Consider the following 22,702-nt stretch of genomic DNA (forward strand, 5'->3'; position numbering starts at 1 on the left):
CCACGGAAACGGATTCGGCACGTCGAAAACTATCAGGATAGGTATACTCGGAAAATATTAACGGTCGTTTAATGCTCGGTCAAAGCCATTTTAAGTTTTGGTCAAAGAAAGTCAACGGTCAACGGTCAACGGTCGGGTCGGGTCAACGGTCGGGTCGGGTCGGGTCAACGGTCGAGTCGGGTCAGACCGGTCAAACCGGCTCAGACCGGTCAAACCGGTTCGAACCGGTCAAACCGGTCAGAACCGGTTGAAAATCGGTCAAACCGGTCAGAACCAGTTGAAAACCGGTTAAACCGGTTTCCAGCAGCCACTCGCCCTGCGGCGGCGCGTGTGGCGCGTGAGGCGTCCTCCGGGGCCCTAAAAATCCCGAAAAAAATTCTAAAAATTATTTTGAGCGATTTCGAGATACTTACAACGATCGGTTCAAATTTTTGAACGGCGGAGAGCTCGATTTCAAATCGGCCGAATCTTTGACTGCACCACCTCCTCACGCGCCGCCGTCTACGGCGAACAAGGTTGACACCGGTGAACTCGGAACGGCACAAGGAACACGATGGTGCGGGAGGTGTCGTAAACAGAGCAACGATCAGCGGTGAATTTAAGATTTTCTCGGCGATAGAGCTAACAAAACCGTCGCTACTTTGACTGGAAATTCCTGACGTTTGGCCGCGTTTCGCTTCAATTAATTTGAAGGGTTTGCTCCTCGCTCGATGATGAACACAACGGTGGTTTCAAAACAACGATCGGAATTCGGACGGCGTCGGAATCGAGTTTGGAAGTTGTGTGCGTGAGGAAGGATTTGTGAAATTGATTTCTGTTTTTCAAAACAGAAATCACGCATATAACAATTGTCTGCCGATACTCCATGGTTAAATTCAGGGCTTGGTCCCTGAATTTTCTTTAACTTTAAAACAAGCTCCAAGTTTTAAAATCTTTCAATTCAGTCCCCAAGTTTTCGCCAAATTTTTACAATTAAACCCTCTAATTTTAATTAAATATTATTTTGAAAATCGGGTTGTTACAATATTCTTCATATACAGCTGTCTTCCATTCTGAGACTTGAAGTGCTTCACGTACTGTGCATGGAACAAGATCCAGAACAGACCCTATGTATGCTTTGGGTTTGTACACACCACACTTGCTCCGAGTTAGCATGGAGTGGGTGTTGCCACGAGGTTCTATAGACTGAACATTATGCTCACCGCCTTCATCATCAGTATGTTGATTTGCAGCGGATTCATTAATAGGTTGGCTGACAGTATCATCATATGCTTTTAGACTGCCAGATTGTTGTTCCGAATTGGCTTCATGATCATCGTTCCCACTGTTGGCATAAGTATCTATAATCAACTCATTTTCAGGCATGGATTCAACACTACCTTCCAAACCATGAGTTACATCTGCTGCTTGCCTGTCACCAGACGTATTTCTGCTTGTACTTGTAGGTTGTCTACCGAACTCATGTTGCTGAGTACTGAGTTTGGTGACATCAGTGACTACCTCAAGTGACTGAGAGTGTTTCAAATTCGATCTTGCCATGGAGCTCCTGTTGAAATCACCTGCAAAAGGAAACACATCCTCATTAAAGACCATATGTCTAGAGACATATACACGTCCATCTTTAGCTAAGCACTGAAATCCTTTGTGTTGCATGCTGTAACCAAGGAATGTGCACACTTGAGACCGAAACTCTAATTTGTGATGCAAGAATGGCCTTAGATGAGGGAAACATCTGCAGCCAAATACTCTCAAGCCATTGTAATCTGGAGTCTTGCCATACATAACCTCAAAAGGTGACTTATCATTCAACACTCTTGATGGCAACCTGTTAATCAAGTGGACTGTAGTCTGAACAGCATAGGACCAGAACTTAATAGGCATGGATGCCTTAGCAAGCAGAACAAGGGCCATTTCAATAATGTGCCTGTGTTTCCGTTCGACTACACCATTTTGTTCGGAAGTGTGGGGGTCCCCATAGATCCGAGTAAACAAGTTTAAATGGTTCTGTGTAAGTAGTACTAGATTGAGGAAAAGGAAGCTTGTGGCTCTTACCCAAATGACAGGCCACACAATTTTTATTGATATCAAGAAGAGCTTTTACATCCATTCGGTTACAAATTTTAACAAACGTGTCATAGCCAGGATGTCCCAGCCTTCTATGCCAAGTTTCAGAAGTTTTGGAGGATGCTATGGCAGCATGAACTTTGGCTTTATCACTTCCTCTTATTGTGCTGGCAGCTTTGAAGGAGTATAGACCACCACATTCTATACCATGCAGTAACACAGCCTTCGTGTCTTCATCTCTAACACAGCATGTTTTAGCATGGAATTCAAGGAACACGTGGTTATCCCTAGCAAGCTTAGAAACAGAGAGCAGATTCTTAGTAATGGAGGGATTATGTAGAATATCACTTAAAGATAATGTGCGTGAAGGGACTTGTAACTCAGCCTTGCCGACCTTACAGACAGTTAATGAATCACCATTCCCAACCATTAGCTTACCAGTATTATTGTAGTTGGTGTGTGAAGTAATAGTTGCTGCGTTAGGAGTAACGTGATGGGTCGCACTTGAGTCAATTACCCATTGTTCTTGACCAGCAGTACCGGAAAGCACCTGATTCTGCCTTGCACTTCCGTTGCCATCATGGTATGTATTGTCATGATTACCACTGACTCCGTTGGCATCATAATACGCTTTAGAGCTTTCAGACCCTGAGACATGATTATCAAGTGTGATGCCAGTAAACTCTTCATCAAACCTATGCCAGCACTGACTGACAAGGTGTCCATTTTTGCCACACAACTGGCACTGCACCTTGGGTCGAGTTCTGCCCCTGCCACGAGATCTCCCTCGAGAGTGGGCCGAGTTGTTGGCTCTGTATTGTTGTTTCTCACGATACGTGTTGGTGTCACTTTCTAGCTTTCCCTGTGCAAGACTTGCACTAACAGGTAAAGGCTCATGCTGATAATCGAAGCCCTCAATTTGAGTTTCAGCATCGACAAGCATGGTACAGATACTGTCAAGTGACAAAGAGTCACGCATGGCAAATATGACTGCAATGAAGGGCTGATACTCCCTTGTAAGGCCTTTAAGGATGCTAGCAACATGTTCAGATTCTGGAACTGGACTGCCACAAGAAGATAACGCATCAATAACTTCTTTTATCTTGGTAAGGTAGACCCTCATGTTATCTCCTACTTTCTTGAGGAACTGTAATTTGTAATGTAAACTCATTACTACAGTAGCAGATCGGTTTGCAAAAAATTGTAGAACTTTATTCCACACCTGCGCCGACGTTTTAGTACCAACAAATTAAGGAAGCAGGTGAGGACTTACTGTAGATAGTAACCAGGAAGCTAGCGCGCTATCTTGGGCCAAAAATTCTTCATACTCGTCATTGACGACCGTGATTCCTCCTTTTCCGGTCACAGTTTCTGGAGGGGGCAGCATCAGTCCAGTTAGCATCCGCTCAAGACGATGACTGCGCACGGTGAGTAGCACTTGTTGCTTCCAAAGTAGGAAGTTTGACTCATCAAGAATCACGTTCACCCTTTTGTTGGTGAATGCCTTGGTATTTCGGGTTGAGAACTCCATTGAAGTAGCTGTAGATGAGACACTTTGATCCATAGCACCACGAGCAGCGGAAACAGCCCCTAGGATACGGTGGTGAATGATACCATATTGAACTTTCAAGATAGCTGAGCTATCAAAGAATGCAAGAACTGGAAGATATCAAAGAATGCAAGAACTGAATGATTTACTTCTCTATTTCAACTCATCATTTACAGCCTATATATAGTTCCAAGTAAACAGCCAGTTACTCATTTGTTACAGCTACTAACAGATATTCAACAGCCTAACTGACTAATGCTAACAGACTAACACCTTAACTGCTTCAACTGCACAAACTCAATCAGCAGCACCTATCAACTGTATCTCACGAAGTTGATATGCACCACGAGCACGCATATTCCAACACTCTCCCCCGACATTGTCTTTCTATGTCTGTATTATCCTTCATGGCTTCATTTCCCACTAATTCTTGTTCTCCAAACTATCTGCCACTTCCTTCCTTCATCATGACCTCTTCATTAATGTTTTCTTTTCCACCCAAAGTAGCTTCCAATGCTTCCTCTTTTATTCTCACGTTTGGTTCGCGGAAAACATCATTATCAAGTAATAGCTTATTACTAATAGTAGTATTTTTTTTATTAAGATGGTGAGAATGTCATCACCTCCAAATTCTTTGGTATTATACAATTCTCGTCATTTTAGATAAGAATGCCCCTAAACTAATAAATTCTTTCCATATGAATCACTTTCAATTATTATTCTTCGTGCTTTACTAAAATATATATTAATAATAATAATAATTTACAAATAATTTGATTTAATAAAATATTAATAAATTTGAGTAATTAAAATTATTTTATATTTTTAAATATTTAATATATTAATTATTTATAATTTTATGAGATGAAAAATGATATTATTGTAAAAAGGTTATAAATTATTTAAAAAATGTTTAACTTTGATTTATTAAAAAAATCTTATACATAGAAAAACAATATCTTTGCCCAATCTAGATTATAATATTATTATATATATAAATAAATATGATACTTATGAAAATTATTTAAAAATATAAGTTTGATATAAAAATTATATTAATTATATGTTAAATATATTTTTTTATCAAAAGTTAGATAGTGTGACAATTAAAATATTTTTATGAATTTTCATTCAAATATTTATAATTTAATATTAATGTTTAACTTGTTGAAAAAACATATATCACATGAATAATTAGGTAAAATAGGCATCCAAAGTAATCTTATATTCTTTTAACTAAACATTGCAATCTTATATTCATGTTAAACAAATCAAACAAGGTAATACAATATTCTTTTAACTAAACATTGTAATCTTACATTCATTCTAAAGGTAATCTTACGTTCCTTGAACGAAACTTAAGAGTTTAAACATGAAAAATAGGTGTGCAAATGGTATTTTAACCGATCTCTTCCTCAAATATTATTATTCTTTGATTTAGATGTGAATGAAAGCTTGTTTCAAATTTTAATTGAATTTGTATCTGATATGATATAATTAATAAAAGTACTATTAATATCTAAAATATGTTAAAAGATAAAATCTGATAAAAATATACAATATGAGATGATGAATTGATTGTAGTTTAATCATTGTGTGTTTAATTATGAATTTTAATATTTTTACTTTGAAATTTAATTAAGTTTATAATTGACCTGACCCTATGATAAAATTTATTTTTCTGATTTTAATAATTTTTCATATATTTTAATAATTTAATAATTTTTACATTTTATAGTTTTCAAATATTTTTATTTGTTTTTAACAAATGTGGTATTAACAAGAAGATAAAGTTATTGATGTCAGTTTAACAAGTTTATTACTTGCACGAATCGATCGATCTTAGTGGTTAAGAGGAATATTATTATCTCTTTAGATTCTGGATTCATATTCTGAAAGTGTTAGAGATATCAGTGTTTATTAACAAATGGTTAAAGTTTTTTAATATATTGCCTTGTATTTATCCCGGATTTATAAAAAAATCAATTAGTTTAGTTTGATAAAAAAAATTAAAAATAGTATCAAAAGAGATGAAAAAAAGTTCCAAGGATTAAAATGAAATTTTAAAAGTTTGAGGGTCAAAAACAACCGTTTTTAATCTATATAATATATGTTTCCAACTACAAATAGAATAAATAGGAGTATAGTAGATTTTTAAAAAATATACATTTTTTATTAATTTGATTTTAGATTCTACTGTTAAAACAATATTTTAATTAAATTTAATTAATATTTATTTTTTCTATTACTTTCCTGTTTCACTATAAATTCTTTAAAATACTACTATATATATCCCGGCACGAAGGAGCATATTTCTAATAAACTATTATTTTCAACTCTTTAAAATTAATAGTTTGTATAAAAAAATATTTAAAACTAAACAAAATTATTCTTTTGATTAAAGAAATCAGCCAACTTATATTTTTTTACAAAATAGTGTTAAAGCGTGAATAGAAGAATGGCTTATTAATATTAAGATTCGAATTTGCTTTTTTAAAAGTGACCATATAAATTAATTAAATTTAATCAGTTTAAATTAGTCAAAACTTAGATGTTGGTTTTCCTTGACCAAAACACCTAGAAACTGTTTTAAAAAAATAACCTAAAAATGAACATGCAAGATGGGGGAGAAAACCTTACAAAAGTAATGAATTTATGCCTATAAAATGTGAAATAAGAACAAGTTACAAGGGAACATGTGAAAACTGGTCTGTAAACTCAACATGGAATTAGTCCCAAATTATATAATAAGTCAACTTAAACTTTGGGCAGTTATGATTTGAATTAGAATATTGTTAACTAATAATAATAATTATTTTCATCGAGTAAATAAAAAATATACAAAAAAATTATAATCTCAAAGAGGAAAATAAATAAATAGTAACTAAAATATATTTAAACAGTCTTTTTAGCCATTAAACTTTTAGACTTTACAAAATAGTCATAAATTTGATATCTATGATACCATCTGAGTCCCTCTAGGTCGTATCCATCCGTTGGCATTTTGCCACGTGAGGAGTGGATAGTTTAGGGCCTTTCCAGGAGGTTGTGGAAAAAGTTCATAATCGTAGCCATTTAATAGTTCCCCAAATGGATGGAGGTTGAGGTCTTAACAGCAATCACTGAAAAGGTAATTTTTTTGTGTGGAAATCATTCATTTGCAGACATGTCTCTCACATGAGTTTCTTACGGACAGTGGGACCCATTTCAGGGCAAGTTCAAAGAATTCTGTCAGAAAATTGTCACATCATAGAGTTCTATCAAAACACCGCAGACTAACAACTAAATTGAAGTTACTAACAAGAAGATTCTTAACGCACTCAAGAAGAAGGTAGGTGAAACTAGGGAGCCCGATGGAAGAGCTACCCAAGATTCTCTGGGCACTTCAAACGACTTCCCGTACAGGAGCGAGTGAAAATTCATTTAATATGTTGTTTGGCATTGAGACCTTCATAGGAGAAAAAGTAGGAATCATTTTATTCTACACCTCCTTCTATGTCCTAGATAAAAATGAGGAAATGTCCGAGATCAATCCATATCTGCTGAAAGAAACCAGAGAGGTTGCATAAAATAATTTGGAAATAAGAAACGAGTATGTCATCAAATACTACACCTCTATGGCCTAAAAATGATAATTGTAACTCCTAGACCCGGTCTGGTCGTTACAACCGAATCTCAGAGACCACGTCAATTCATATCAACAACAATCTTAAAATTTCATTTTATAAAATGTATCATTATAAAATCAATATAAATCCATAATCAGACATAAGAGTTCAAAAAATATATCAAAATACAAGTTTAAAATCCAAAACTGGTAAAAATATAACATTCCAAAATCCCCATAAAATTATATAAACAAAATTAACAAGTAAAATATAATAGTCTAAAAGTGTCTATATGAAGTCTGAAAAGAAAATGTGCTACTAGATGATCGTAACACCCATCTCCCGTATACCTTTCCGTACACGAGGTACATATGTCACATCACTTTTAAAGCAGTTCCTCATTTGAAAACCCATAAAATTTTGTTTTTCGATTTCTTAAAAAATAACATTTTTAAGATACAACAAAACATTGATTGTAATATGTTACAAAGTTCAACTTAATTAAAAAAATCAGTGCATTTTTTTAGTACTTTAATTACATGACAAATAAGTTTTCCAAAATAAACTAGAATGTCCTATTGTCACTGATGAGTCAACCTTAATTGATGATCACCGCTGCTATAGGTGCACTCCTTACTCAACTACTCTCTGCCTTTACCTACGCGTGAAATCAACAAACGTTAAGTAGGTACTTAGTGAGACATAATATTGCAAAGAAACATTAATGTATACTTAAGCATATCATGGTTATTTGATTTCAAACTAATTCGTATCATCCATAAGGATTAGATAAGTCCCTATTATTGAAACCAAACTTCTTTCACAATTCCAATCTATCTTATAGTTTCAGGCTCAATAGTATCGATACCCCTACCATGGTATCGATACTTAAATACTATGGTATCGATACCTTTCTCTCAGTATCTATACTACTACACTATGGTACCGATACTCTCTTTCGGTATCGATACATTTTGGCATTCTGTTATCCATGGTATCAATATTTCCCTTTGTTAGTATCGATACCACTTACATCGGTACCGATATTATTCGTCACATTTCTACCCATTTACACCTATAGTATCGGTATAATTCTATAAATATTGATACCATTGCCTAAATTTACAATTTTTCAGCTCGATTTTCACTAAATTTTCCTTTCAAATCTTTTACTTTTACCTCCAACAATACTATTGTTGAAAACATTTTGATGTTTCGATATAACAAATTAAGCATTAATTGAGCAAAAAATAAATTTTAAGTTGAAGGGCTTCAAGAAAAACATAATGCCCGGATGGTACCAGTACTCCCCTGTATGGTACCGATACCCCAATGACAATTTTAGCTCCGAGAAAAATAGAATGCTTGAATGGTACCGATACCCCTATTTCTTAACGGTCGAAATATTTGAATTTTACACTGCAGGTACATATACCCTATGAAGGGGGTATCGATACCCCCATGCTCCTCAACTGTTTTATTAATTGTTTTCACACATTAACGGCTCTATTGACTCCACTAATGATCCACAACATTCAGAATTGATCCAAGGAGTACTTAAACAAGCTTAGAAGCCATTGATCTACAACAATTAAGAAGAGAATTGAGAGAATCAAAGAGAAAGCATCAAACCTCAAGTTTGGGCATTTTCAAGACTATTTCATTCAATATTAATTTTTGCTTTCAAGAACACTTATTGTGCTCAATTGTATTATTCTTGAGTGTTTTTCTTTGTTCTAGAATTGTGCAAACATCTTACCTTGTAAGATTTTTCTGTAAGTTTGCAAAATTTGTATTGTTCTCTTTGGGAGAGAGTGTTCTTAAGAATTTGGGGTATAATTCTTGAGGGATTTGTAAGGTTACTCTTTGTCCTCAAAAGAAAGACAAATAAGTGAATTTGTGGAAAATCCTTAGCGTGGATAGCTATGGTAGTGGATGTAGACTTTGGTTGAGAAAGTCGAACCACTCTAAATCGTTGTGCAATTATTTTCTATTTTTTGCAAAAGCTTCCACCAAAAATTTTATTGCCAATTCACCCCCATCTTGGCTATATCATCGATCGATTAACTCAACAATTGGTATCAGGGCTTGACTCATTTGAAGGTTTAATCGCCTCTTGAGTAGATCCGGGAAGAGTTACATCGATAATTAAGTCATCAATGGCCTTTACTTCAAACTTTGACTTCAGTCTCGATTCAATGCCCGTAAACAAGCCTCATTTCTTCAATGGAGATAATTACGCTTATTGAAAGAATAGAATAATGTACTTCATTCAAGAAAGTGACATGGAGCATGGAATGTCATAGAAGACGGATACATCAAACCCTACACTCATCCAAGATTGTGGAGTGAATGAGAGACAAGAATATTCCAGCTCAACTCAAAAGCTATCCATATCATATTTTTTCTCTTGGACCGGATGAATACGGGAGAATTTCATCTTGTACAACCTCCAAGGAGATATGGGATAAACTACAAGTTACTCATGAAGGCACAAACGAGGTAAAAGAATCTAAGATTAGTGTTTTAACTCATAACTATAAAAATTTCAAGATGAAACCAGATGAAGATATCAAAGTTATGACGGATAGATTCTCCATGATTGTCAATGGTCTCAAATCATTTGGAGAGATCATTCCAAATAAGAAGTTTATGAGGAAGTTAGTTTACTCTCTTCCAAAATCTTGGCAGTCAAAGAAGACGGCGATCATCGAGGGTAAGAACTTAAAATCCTTAACCCTTGACGAACTAATTGGTTTTCTCCTCACGCATGAAATGATGCTTCAAGATGAGGTAGACCTCAAAAAGACGGACGAGATAAAAAAGAAGATGAAAAAGAAGAAGAACGTTGGAGTTTCTCTCAAATCTATAAGAGATGAGAGTGATTCGGATGAAGATGACGATGACGAGGAAATGACATTATTTTCCAAAAGGTTCAGAAAATTAATGAGGCCCAACCGAGGAAGAAAGTTCAAACAAAACGAAGGCTTAAAAAATGGACCGAAGAAAAAAGACCCTATTATTTGCTACAAATACAAAAAGCCAGGGCATGTCAAATATGATTGCCCACAATTGAAGAAAAAGGGTTAATCAAAGAAGAAGCACAAGGCTCATGTGGCTACATGGAGCGATGAAGAAGGTTCCGATGAAGAGGAACAATAAGTGACAAACTTGTGCTTGATGGCCATCGGGGAAAACTCTCAGGTAACCTCTAACTCATTTGATTCAGATGATTTATCTTATGATGAGTTATTATATGATTACAATGGGTTGACCTCGGATTAAAAGAATTTATTTTCAAAATACAAAAATGATGTTTCAAAATTAAAAAATGAAAATAGTCTTATGTCCAATACCGACAATGAGCTTGAAAGTAAGATTAAAGAATTGCAAATCAAAATTAATGATTTTAAAAAGAAAAATACTGATTTGTATAACTTACTTTCAAAAGTTAATGATGATCATCAAAAGGAAATTGGTGATCTTAAAGCCTTTTTTAATAAAGTTGAACAAAAAGTTTTGAAAATGAAAAAGGTGAAAATTCAAAATCCAACTATGTTAAAAAGAGCTTTAAAAACTACAATCATAGAGGTCCCCAAAGAACCTCAAATAAAAAAATCGTTAGAAGTATATGGGTTCCCAAAGAACTCATTACTACTAAAGATAAGGATATCCTACATAAATGGATACCCAAGGGGACTAGGATTTTTAATACTAATGAATATGGACCCAAAAGAATTTGGGTATCAAAAATCAGAAATTAATCTATGTTTGTAGGAAAATGAACATTGCTACAAGGCACGGGAAACAAATTCAAACTCGTGGTACCTTGATAGGAGATTCTCAAGACACATGACCAGAGACAAAAGCCGGTTCATAGAACTTAACGTCAAAAATGGAGGAGAGGAGACTTTTGGTGATAATTCAAAAGGTCACATTGAAGGTATAGGCATTATAGGTAATATCTCTTCCATACAAATTAAGAATGTTTTATATGTGAATGGATTAAAGCATAATCTATTGAGTATTAGTCAATTATGTGATAATGGATTCAATGTCATGTTTGAAGCTAATGGTTGTAAAGTCATTGACATTGCATCTAATCAGATTATGCTTGTTGGTCATAGAATAGAGAGCATATATATGGGCATTTAGATTCTATAGATATGACTAATTTATGTCTAGTTTCTAAGGATGAGCATGAGAGTTGGTTATAGCATAGGAGACTATGACATGCTAGTATGAGTGTTTTGCAATGATTGATTAAAGGAGATTTAGTAAGAGGGTTGCCTAAACTAAAATTTGATAATGATAAAATCTGTGATGCATGTGCTAAAGGAAAACAAAAACGAGTTTCTTTTAAATCCATTAATGATGTATCCACTAGTAGAGTATTACAATTGATCCATTTAGATCTTTTTGGGCCATCTAGAACTACTAGTTTGGGTGGAAAATAATATGCATTTGTCTTGGTAGATGATTATTCTAGATATACTTGGGTTCTATTCTTAAGTACTAAAGATGAAGCATTAGAAAAATTCATCACGTTTTCAAAAGTAATCCAAAATGAAAAAGGTTACTCCATAATTAGTGTTAGGAGTGATCATGGTACTGAATTTGAAAATCTTGGATTTACTGAATTTGAAAATCTTAGATTTACTGAGTTTTGTAATTCTAATGATATTAGCTATAATTTTTCAGCACCTATAACCCCTCAACAAAATGGAGTTGCTGAGAGGAAAAATCAAACTTTAGAAGAAATGACTAGAACCATGCTTTGTGAAAATAATTTGCCAAAATATTTTTGGGCGAAAGCCACAAATACCGGTTGTTATGTTATAAATCGAGTAATGATTAGGCCTATTTTGAAGAAATCTCCATATGAACTTTTCAAAAATAAAAAGCCTAACATTAGCTATTTTCATCCTTTTGGATGTAAATGTTTTGTTTTAAACAACGGTAAAGAAAATCTTGGCAAATTTGATGCTAAAAGTGATGTAGGAATTTTTCTGGGTTATTCATTAAATTCTAAAGCTTATCGGGTATTTAATAAAAGAACTTTAGTTGTAGAATAATCTATACATGTTGTTTTCGATGATAATCCCCTTCCGAGAAAGGATTCTTGTGTTGATGATGATGTAGGTATTATAAACACAAATGATGCTAGACATGACGTTGGAGAACCATCATCAAAGGAAGAAATGAAAGATGAGGAAACTCAAGATCCTCTTGGGAATCCAACCATTGAAGAAAGGGAAGTTTCTTACCCAAGGGAATACAACTATGTTAAGGTTGGTGAAATAATAGGCGATCCATCAAAAGGGGTAACAACTCGATCTTCTCTTAGAAATATATGTAATTATGTTGCATTTATCTCATGCATAGAGTCTGAGAATATTAAAGAAGCATTAAATGATGAACATTGGATTATGGCTATGCAAGAAGAGTTAAATCAATTTGAGAGAAGTAAAGTATGGACATTAGTTGAAAGGCCTAGTAATAAATCTACTGTAGGTACTAGATGGGTGTTTAAGAATAAGCTTGATGAAAATGGTAATATAGTGAGAAACAAGGCTAGACTTGTTGCTCAAGGGTATACTAAAGAAGAAGGCATAGACTATGATAAAACATACGCTCCTGTAGCTAGGATGGAAGCAATTAGAATGTTATTAGCATTTGCATGTTTTAATGAATTTAAATTATATCAAATGGATGTTAAAAGTGCATTTTTAAATGGTTTTATAAAAGAAGTGTATGTGGAACAACCTCCTGGATTTGAAGATTCAAATTATCCAGATTATGCTTTTAAATTGACAAAAATGCTTTATGGTTTAAAACAAGCTCCAAGAGCTTGTATGAAAGATTGTCAAACTTTTTAATCGAAAAAGGTTTTTCAAAAGGGATGGTTGACACTACATTGTTTTTAAAGCTTAAAGGTAAAGATTTATTAGTAGTTCAAATTTATGTTGATGATATAATATTTGGTTCTACTAATAATACTCTTTGCCAAGAATTTTCTAAGCTAATGCAGAGTGAATTCTAGATGAGCATGATAGGGGAGCTCTCATTTTTCTAGAGACTCCAAATCAAGCAAAGAAAATTCATTAATCAAGCTAAGTAAGTCAAGGATATGCTCAAGAAGTTTGGACTGGAAAATGGAAAACCTCATGCTACTCCAATGAGCTCTTCTACAAAGCTTGACAAAGATGAAGGAGGTAAATGTGTGGATGTTAAATTATATAGGTCAATGATTGGCTCTTTATTTTATCTAACCTCATGTAGATCGTACATTATGTTTAGTGTTTGCTAATGTGCTAGATTTCAATCATGCCCTAAGGAATAACATTTACTAGCTGTTAAAAGAATCTTTAGATACCTTAAGGACACTCCTAGTTTAGGATTATGGTATCCTAGAGACTATAGCTTTAGTTTGCATGCCTTCTCTGATACGGATTATGGAGGATGAAAAATAGATTGGAAAAGAACCTCCGGTACTTGCCAATTCCTAGGAAATATGTTGATTTCTTGGTTTTCAAAGAAACAAAATTGTGTTGCATTATCTACCACTGAAGCAGAATACATTTCAGAGGGTAGTTGTTGTGCACAAGTTTTATGGATGAAACAAAAACTTTTAGATTATGGAATTGAAGTAGGTACCATACCTATCAAGTGTGACAATACTAGGGCTATTTTTCTCACTAAAAATCCCATCCAACACTCTAGAACTAAGCACATTGAAATTAGACATCATTTCATTAGAGATCATGTCGCTAAAGAAGATATAGTTCTAGAATATGTTGCTACTTTGCATCAATTAGCGGATATTTTTACAAAACCTTTAGAGAAAGAAAAATTTTGGACATTTAGGAGAGAATTAGGTTTAACTAACCTATCTTCACTTAGTGTTTAAAATAATTTTAGCACTTTTAATTAGAAATGCTTATAAAAATAATATTTTTGGTTGCATTCTTTGCTATTAGTTAGGGGGAGTTTATGATTCTTAGTGAAAATTGATTATATGTTCAAATAGAATTTAAAGACAAATTTGATTGATTGAACATTGTTAATTTTCGTTCTATGAGTTGCCAATACCACTAGAGCAGATAAATTTAGCATTTTTGTGTGTTTAAAAAACATATTTTTAATTTTTCTGGCGCTAGGTATCGATACCCTCCTTGAATGGGTACCAATACCACCCCTAAGGGTACCGATACCCTCCATGAGTTCTGGTTATTAAATGCACAAGAACCTCATTTTGCCAAAACCCTCTCATTTTCTCTCTCTCTCCATTTCACTCTTTCTCTCACCCTTAATCTCTACATTGCTTAAAATCAACGGTTTCAAGTAGGATTTCACTCAAATTTCAACTCCTAAACTTGCTAGCATCATTAATTTTGTGCAAACAACATCAAAATCCACTCAATCTTCATCTTTCAAGGTAAATTTTCTAAAAACTCTATTTTATTGATTTTTGAACTTAGGACTAGTTTTGATTAGTTTTAAGTTGAAATAATCGTCGGGCTTTGATTATGTGATGTTTTAAAACTAGATTTTACAACTAATTTCTTCAAAAACACAAAATTTGATCCAATTTTTAAAATTTTTGAAATAATAATAAAAAATTTCAAATTATTGTGTTTTGATCTAATTATGTTATCTTTGAAAATTATATTATTTTTCAAACATTATTTTCGATTATAGTTTTCAAATTTTGCCAATTAGGATTATTTTAAAGAACCTTGAAATATTGATGACTCATATGAGTTTTGGGAATTGATTATATTGAATACATGTATTTTAAATTTGTAGGTTGCCCTTCCGATTTCTTATATCATGTCTCAAAAACGCCCTAGGACATCCTCTAGTCGTTCAAACCAACCACCTAACCCACCTCTAAATCCACCTCCTATCCAACAAATTCATAATCCCGATGATCCCATTATGACTATTCATAATTCGTGCTTTAATGAACCTGGTCGTAGACAAAATATATTCTTTAGGTATTCTCAGTATTTTGAATCATACAAAATTCGAGAAGAACATATTCATTCACTTCGAGCTATGCAAGAAATAAACTTTAGATATCTTCCTACTCTCGAAGCTTGGAAATTTGATAAATTTTTACTCGAAACAATAGTTTACCAACAACTCGTTCGAATTTTCTATTCCAATGCCATTTGTATTCAAAATCGAGATAGGACCGAAAAAATAGGAATTCGATCCTATCTTCTAGGTCGATTCATCCATATTGATTCCGAATACATTGCTAACGCATTAGGATTAGATAATGACGGCTTATATAATGAAAAGGAAACAGTAGTTTCTCCTTACAAGGTTAGGTCTAGTGCGAGTGTGTTAGATCACCAAGATCATTTTCTTCATCTGATAATCTCTTGGTGGTTTCGACCATCCAGAGGCAAATACTCCACTTTTCGAGCCTTAGACCTTTGGTGGATACATTGTTTCCAGAATAATAGGAAAATTAACCTACCTCGGATTATATCTGCCGAACTCGTTGAAACCATAAACCTTGTCCCTAATAAAAAGCTTTGTGAAACTCTAGTTTATGTTTGTCTTCTGAGTAATCTGTTTATCAAAACTGAGCTTAGAGTACAGCTTGATGTAGCCTTCCCTCTCAAAAACCAAATAAATTTGACATCTTTAAAGAAATCGGGATGGAAAAAGGATACGGAAACAAACCTATAGGTTCGATCACCTGAGAAAACACCGGGAGCTAGCTCCTCACGAGCTCCATATCGTTCGGCAGCGGCAGTAGACGATGATCCAGAGCTTCAGTAACTTATGCAAGATATCGACGATATTGACGAAGAAGCACCCGAGGACGCGCCGGCACAACAAGAGGATCAAGTGCCTCCATATTTTCAATCATTTATGGAGACATTTGATCTGAGATTCGCATCCATTGAGTCCTATTTGACTGCTATGGGGGCTCAACAACGGGAGATGAACAAACATTTAGACGCACTTACACTTGAGATGCGAGCACGTTATCCTCCTCTCGATCCTCCTATGGATTAGATCTTGCCTTGCTTTAGTTTTCTTGGTTTGATTTAGAACTTATTGTTAAACATTATGATGTTTTTGGATTTGTTTGTTATGGATGTTATGGATGCTTGGATGTTTGATGAACTTAATATATATATTTGGTTTGGTTTGAATTTTCAATTTGAGCTTTGTGTTTATTAGTTTTGCATCATTAGTTGCAATATGACCAATTTTATCATTTCACATTTGTTTATGAATATTGATTTATGAAACTAATGGCTAACCTTTCTCTTGATTATGATTTTAGCAGCATATGCTATATTAAATCAATTGACTAAATTTTTCAAAAACCTTGTTTAAAAACGTTTATAGAGTCTTTTTTATTTAACAAAAATGGGGAGAAGTATTAGAGTAAGGGGGAGTAATAATTTTCTCGAAATTATTTCAAAAATGTTTTTCAATTAGAAAATCTTAAAATTACTAAAAAGTTTTGTTATATCAAAAAGGGGGAGATTGTTGAAAACATTTTGATGTTTCGATATAACAAATTAAATGTTTTTTGATTTTAAGATTTTCTAAATCATTTTCAAATGTATATTCTATTAAACCATTCGAATATCAAAATATTACTCTAAGATTTTCTAATCCTTACTTAAAGTGTAAAATTATGTTTTAATCTCAAAATAGTTTTAAAACAAATATTACAAAGTATTTCGAGCCTAAATCAAGCCAAAAATAATTTTTTAAGTTGAAGGGCTTCAAGAAAAATAAAATGACTGGATAGTGCCAGTACCCCTGTATGGTACCGATACCCCCATGACAATTTTGGCTCTGAGAAAAACATAATGCTCAAATGGTACCGATACCTCCCTGGATGGTACCGATACCCCTATTTCTTAATGGTTAAAATATTTCAATTTTACACTACAGGTACTTATACCCTATGAAGAGGGTATCGATACCCCCCACGCTCCTCAACTATTTTATTAATTGTTTTCACACAATAACTGCTCTATTGACTCCACTAATGATCCACAACGTTCATAATTGATCCAAGGAGTATTTAAACAAGTTTAAAAGCCATTGATCTACAACAATTAAGAAGAGAATTGAGAGAATCAAAGATAAAGCATCAAACCTCAAGTTTGAGCATTTTCAAGTCTATTTCATTTAATATTCATTTTTGCTTTCAAGAACACTTATTGTGCTCAATTGTATTATTGTTGAGTGTTTTTATTTGTTCTAGAATTGTGCAAACATCTTACCTTGTCAGGTTTTTCTGTAAGTTTGCAAAATTTGTATTGTTCTCTTTGGGAGAGAGTGTTCTCAAGAATTTGGGGTATAATTCTTGAGGGATTTGTAAGGTTACTCTTTGTCCTCAAAAGAAGACAAATTAGTGAATTTGTGGAAAATCCTTAGTGTGTATAGCTAAGGTATTGGATGTAGACTTTGGTTGAGAAAGTCGAACCACTCTAAATTGGTGTGCAATTATTTTCTATTTTCTGCAAAAGCTTCCACCAAAATTTTTATTACCAATTCACCCCCTCTTGGCTATTTCGTCGATCGATTAACTCAACAACTATTAAACTTTTTTTTTTGCTTAACCCAACTAACTTTCCTTCATTTAGCCTCTTATAACCTCTAAAATCTCCATGGAACATCTCAATCCAAGAATCATATCACTTTTTCTAACATGCTTTTAATCCTATCCAATGTTTCTAATATCTTATTCACTCATTGGACAAGTCAATTCTACTAATAAACCTCAATAAAAACTCATATATCAACATATCATTCAAAAATGCATTTCCTTAAATCTCATATAAAATATTCATCACTTAGTTTTAATCTTCTTTAATCATTCCTCAAGCTTACATGTCACTTATTGTCACAAGAGCAACCAAAATTTTAAAGGAATAACTAACTAACTGAAGTTTACCTTATAATATAGAGAGGAGCACTACTCACGTAAGTGAAGAAGAATAGAAATAGCTTAACTTTCCTCTTTTCCCCCTTTAAAATCCCTAATAAGGGATATATTTTAAATTCATTTTCCCTCTTAAAAGACCAAAGTGCCCTCTAAATTTATCTATTGTTACAATTTAGTCTAAAAACTATTCCAAATCATTTTTTCATCTTTTACCACTTATTCAAATAAATCTTAAATTTTCAAATCTTTTCAATAAAGTCCCTGACCTGATATTTGAGGTACTGCAATTCTCCCCTTTAAGAAAAATTCATCCCCAAATTTAAAGAAATACCTAAACCAAAGAGGTATGGAAACTACATTCTCATGTCCTCCTCTCTTTCCAAAGTAGCTTCTTCAACCTTATGATTTTGCCAGAGTACTTTAACTAAAGGAATATTTTTGTTACGTAATTCCTTTTTTTCTCTAGCCAGGATTCGTACTGGTTCCTCTTCATAAGTTAAATCTGATCGGATATCTATCTTATTTAGTGTGATAATGTGGGACGAATTTGATCGGTATCTTCTGAGCATCGATACATGAAAAACATTGTGGATCTTATCCATATCCGGAGGCAAAGATAAATGATATGCTACTAGTCCGACCTTTTCAAGATCTCATAAGGTCCAATGAATCTCGGACTCAGCTTTCCTTTGCGCCCAAATCTCAAAACTTTCTTCCAAGGCGATACCTTCAAAAATATTTTATCTCCCACTTGAAATTCGATTTCTTTTCTTTTCTTTTCAAATCAACATAAGATTTCTATCGATCAGAGGTTATCTTTAGATTGCCCTGAATAATTTTTACTTTCTCATCCATTTCTTTAATCAACTCCGGCCCAACTAGGTCTCGATCTTTTAGTTCAAACCAATTTAATGGTATTCGACACTTTCTCTCATACAAGCTTCATACGGGGCCATCTTAATACTCGATTGGTAACTATTATTATACATAAATTCCACTAAAGGTAAATACCTTTCCCATGATCCTTTAAACTCAATCACAAATGCCCTTAGCATATCCTCAAGTATCTGGATAGCTCATTCTGACTGCCTATCTGTCTGTGGATGAAAAGTTATGCTAAAGTTCAATCGAGTACGCAATGCCTCATGTAATGACTTCCAGAATCTTGAAGTAAACCTTGGGTCTCGATCGGACACTATTGAAATAGACACTCCATGTAGTCTGACTATCTCCTTTATATACAACTCCGTAAACCTATCTATCGAGTAATCTACTCGAATTGGAATAAAATGAGCTGTCTTGGTCAATAGATCTACAATTACCCATATGGAATCTTTTTTACTCGTTGATAAAGGTAGCCCTGAAACAAAATCCCTGGTAACTCGCTCCCACTTCCACTCAGGAATACATATCAATTGAAGCAATCCAGAAGGTACTTGATGTTCAGCTTTCACTTGCTGACATGTCAAACATTTTGCCATAAATTCTGATACATCTATTTTCATACCAGGCCACCAATAATGACTTTTTAAATCCTGATACAACTTGTTCCCGCCTTGATGCATCGTCAAAGGGCTATAATGTGCCTCATAAAGAATATTTTTCTTCAATCCATCATTATTGGGAATGCAAAGTCTTCCCCGATAATATAAGCATCCATCGACTCTTATTTCGAAGTCTTTGGTCTCTTTCTTTTCGACTTATGTCATTCTCGCCAAGAATTTCTCATCTTGACCTTGTAGCTCTTTTATCCGATCCAAAAACATAGGCTTTAACTTAAGCTCATCAATTAAGGCACCATCTTCCTTTAATGACATATGCGTATCAAAAGCCCTAGGGAGGTAAAAATCTTTCGACTCAGTGCATTTGATACAACATTCGATTTTCGGGATGATAATTAATAATTAGATCATAATCCTTTAAAATCTAGATCTATCTTCTTTACCCAAAGTTCAATTCTTTCTTAGTCAAAAAGTACTTTAAACTCTTGTGATCTATATAAATATGGCACCACTCACCATACAGATAATGACACCAGATTTTTAATGCAAATGCAACTGTTACCAATTCTAAATCGAGCATAGGATAATTTTTCTCATGATTATTCAACTGTCTCGAGGCATAAACCACAACTTTTCCATCTTGCATCAGCACACACCCCAGTCCATTATGGGATATGCATCACTAAAAACAACATAGTCTTTACCTGACTCAGGTTGTACTAGTATAAGGGCCTATATTACTATTCTCGTGAGCCTTTTAAAGCTTTCTTGACATTTCTCCGTCCAAACAAATGGCATATCCTTTCGTAACAACTTAGTTAGCAGCAATACTAACACTGAGAAGTTCTTCACAAACCGCCTATAATAACCAGCAAGTCCCAAGAAACTTCGAACTTTAGAAACATTTTTTGGGGTTGCCAATACATGCCTAAAATAATTTCAAATTAATCAAATGGAAACTCCATCAAGTTTCTCGGGAACATAATCCCTTGGATCTTTATAGGGCATTTTCTACATACTCGAGTTACTCTCGCACTGTGACCCATAGGGTTTACCGCTATTATTTCACTAATAAATGGTTCTAAAAGAATTGCTCTAGCTCTAACCAATTTTGTATTGATGTATGAGTGTGTAGAACCAGGATTAACTAAAACAAATAAAGACTCGTCAAAAAGATGGAAAATACCTATTATGATTTCAGGGTCATCCCGATCCTCATTAGTCTTAATATTATTAATTTTAAATTATAGCGACTCCCGGAGTCTCTTGTCTCTGCATTAAATTTGATTGTCCCTGGATATAACCATTCCTCTACTTCTATTTGAGGCTGCCACCAATCTTTCAGATTACACCAAATTGTCCTCAGATTTTCTAGGACAATTCCAAGCAAAATAACCAGTCTCGCCACATTGAAAACAAGCTCCACTGAGAAGTTTGCATGCTCCACTGTGTAATTTACCACATGTTTGACATGGAATTCTTCCCCATATGCTCTACCCGAGCTAGTAGCAAAAGACTGAGATTGTCTATTTTTCTGTGAAGCTGCTGCAGAACTATCTCTATCAGTATATCTGGAACTCGAGCCCTTGCCTCTTTTAACATGATGGGGTGTGGAACGCATTCTCACTCTTTTCCCCGTCTATAAACTCTCCTCCACAGTTAACGTCTCCTCTAAGCTCTTTCAATAGCTTTGGCTCGGTTTAGGACTTCTTGTAGACTCGGCAAGTTCAAAGACAACATCATATCTTTCAACTTTGGCCTCAAACCCTCTATAAACCAATCACGTCTTGCTTTATCATTTGGAACTACTTTAGTAGCAAAACGGCTCAACTTGTTGTACTCAACCTCGAACTCATACTTGTTCTTGAATTCTTTAACAACATTGCCCATCTGAACTGTTCACCCACATACTTGTTCTTGAATTCTTCCAGGAAGAATGTCCAGCTCACTTGCTCCGGTGGTGCATACATTGTAATATTTGACCACCATACCCGAGCTGATCCTCTAAGTAAATATACATCTCCACCCAAATTTTTCTGATTCGAACAGTGAAGAATTTTGAGCATTATTATAACATCATTTAGCCATAAGTCGGCCTCTATAGGACCCTCACCCTCTTTTCCCCGGAACTCTGGAGCTCCCAAACTCTTCATCTCTTTTGGGATCAACATTCTCGGTGCTGGAGGAGCTAAGGAAGGTTGAAATCGTGTCAGTATCGCATCAAGGGTTTGCATGAAAGTTCCGAACTTAAGTACCGGAATCCCCTAATATACAGGTGCACTTGCATTTTTAGAGGGGAGAAGATGTTCACTATTAGCCTCATAACTTTCACTACCAGTTCCTTCTTGCATTTCTTATTCCCCAACTCTTCGCGAATTTGAAGATTCCGACATCTATTATGACATACATAATAATAACATCACAATTAGTCAGGAGTGTCATCAATTTCACTCTAATGACACCATACCAGTAACATTGACAATCTTTATGTCATGTAATCCCTTTTCTATTTTAAAATAAAACTAGTTTTGATTGAGAATCGACTAAACTTGTAGCTATGATACCAATAAATGTAACACCCATCTCCCGTATACCTTTCCGTACATAAGGTACAGATGCCACATCACTTTTAAAGCAATTCCTCATTTGAAAACCCATAAAATTTTGTTTTTCGATTTCTTAAAACATAACATTTTTAAGATACAACAAAACATTGATTGAAATCTGTTACAAAGTTGTACTTAATTAAAAATTTAGAGCATTTTTTAGTATTTTAATTACATGCCAAATAAGTTTTCCAAAATAAACTGGATTGTCCTATTGTCACTAATGAGTCAACCATAATCGATAATCACTGCTGCTACATCTGCACTCCTTACTCAGCTACTCTCTGCCTTTACCTACACGTGAAATCAACACAAGTTAAGTAGGTACTTAGTGAGACATAATATTGTAAAGAAACATTAACGTATACTTAAGCATATCATGGTTATTTGATTTCGAACTAATTCGTATCATCCATAAGGATTAGATAAGTCCCTAT

This window comes from Hibiscus syriacus, unplaced genomic scaffold (genome assembly GCF_006381635.1).
Source record: "Hibiscus syriacus cultivar Baekdansim isolate YM2019G1 unplaced genomic scaffold, ASM638163v2 tig00110865_pilon, whole genome shotgun sequence".
NCBI lineage: Eukaryota > Viridiplantae > Streptophyta > Magnoliopsida > Malvales > Malvaceae > Hibiscus > Hibiscus syriacus.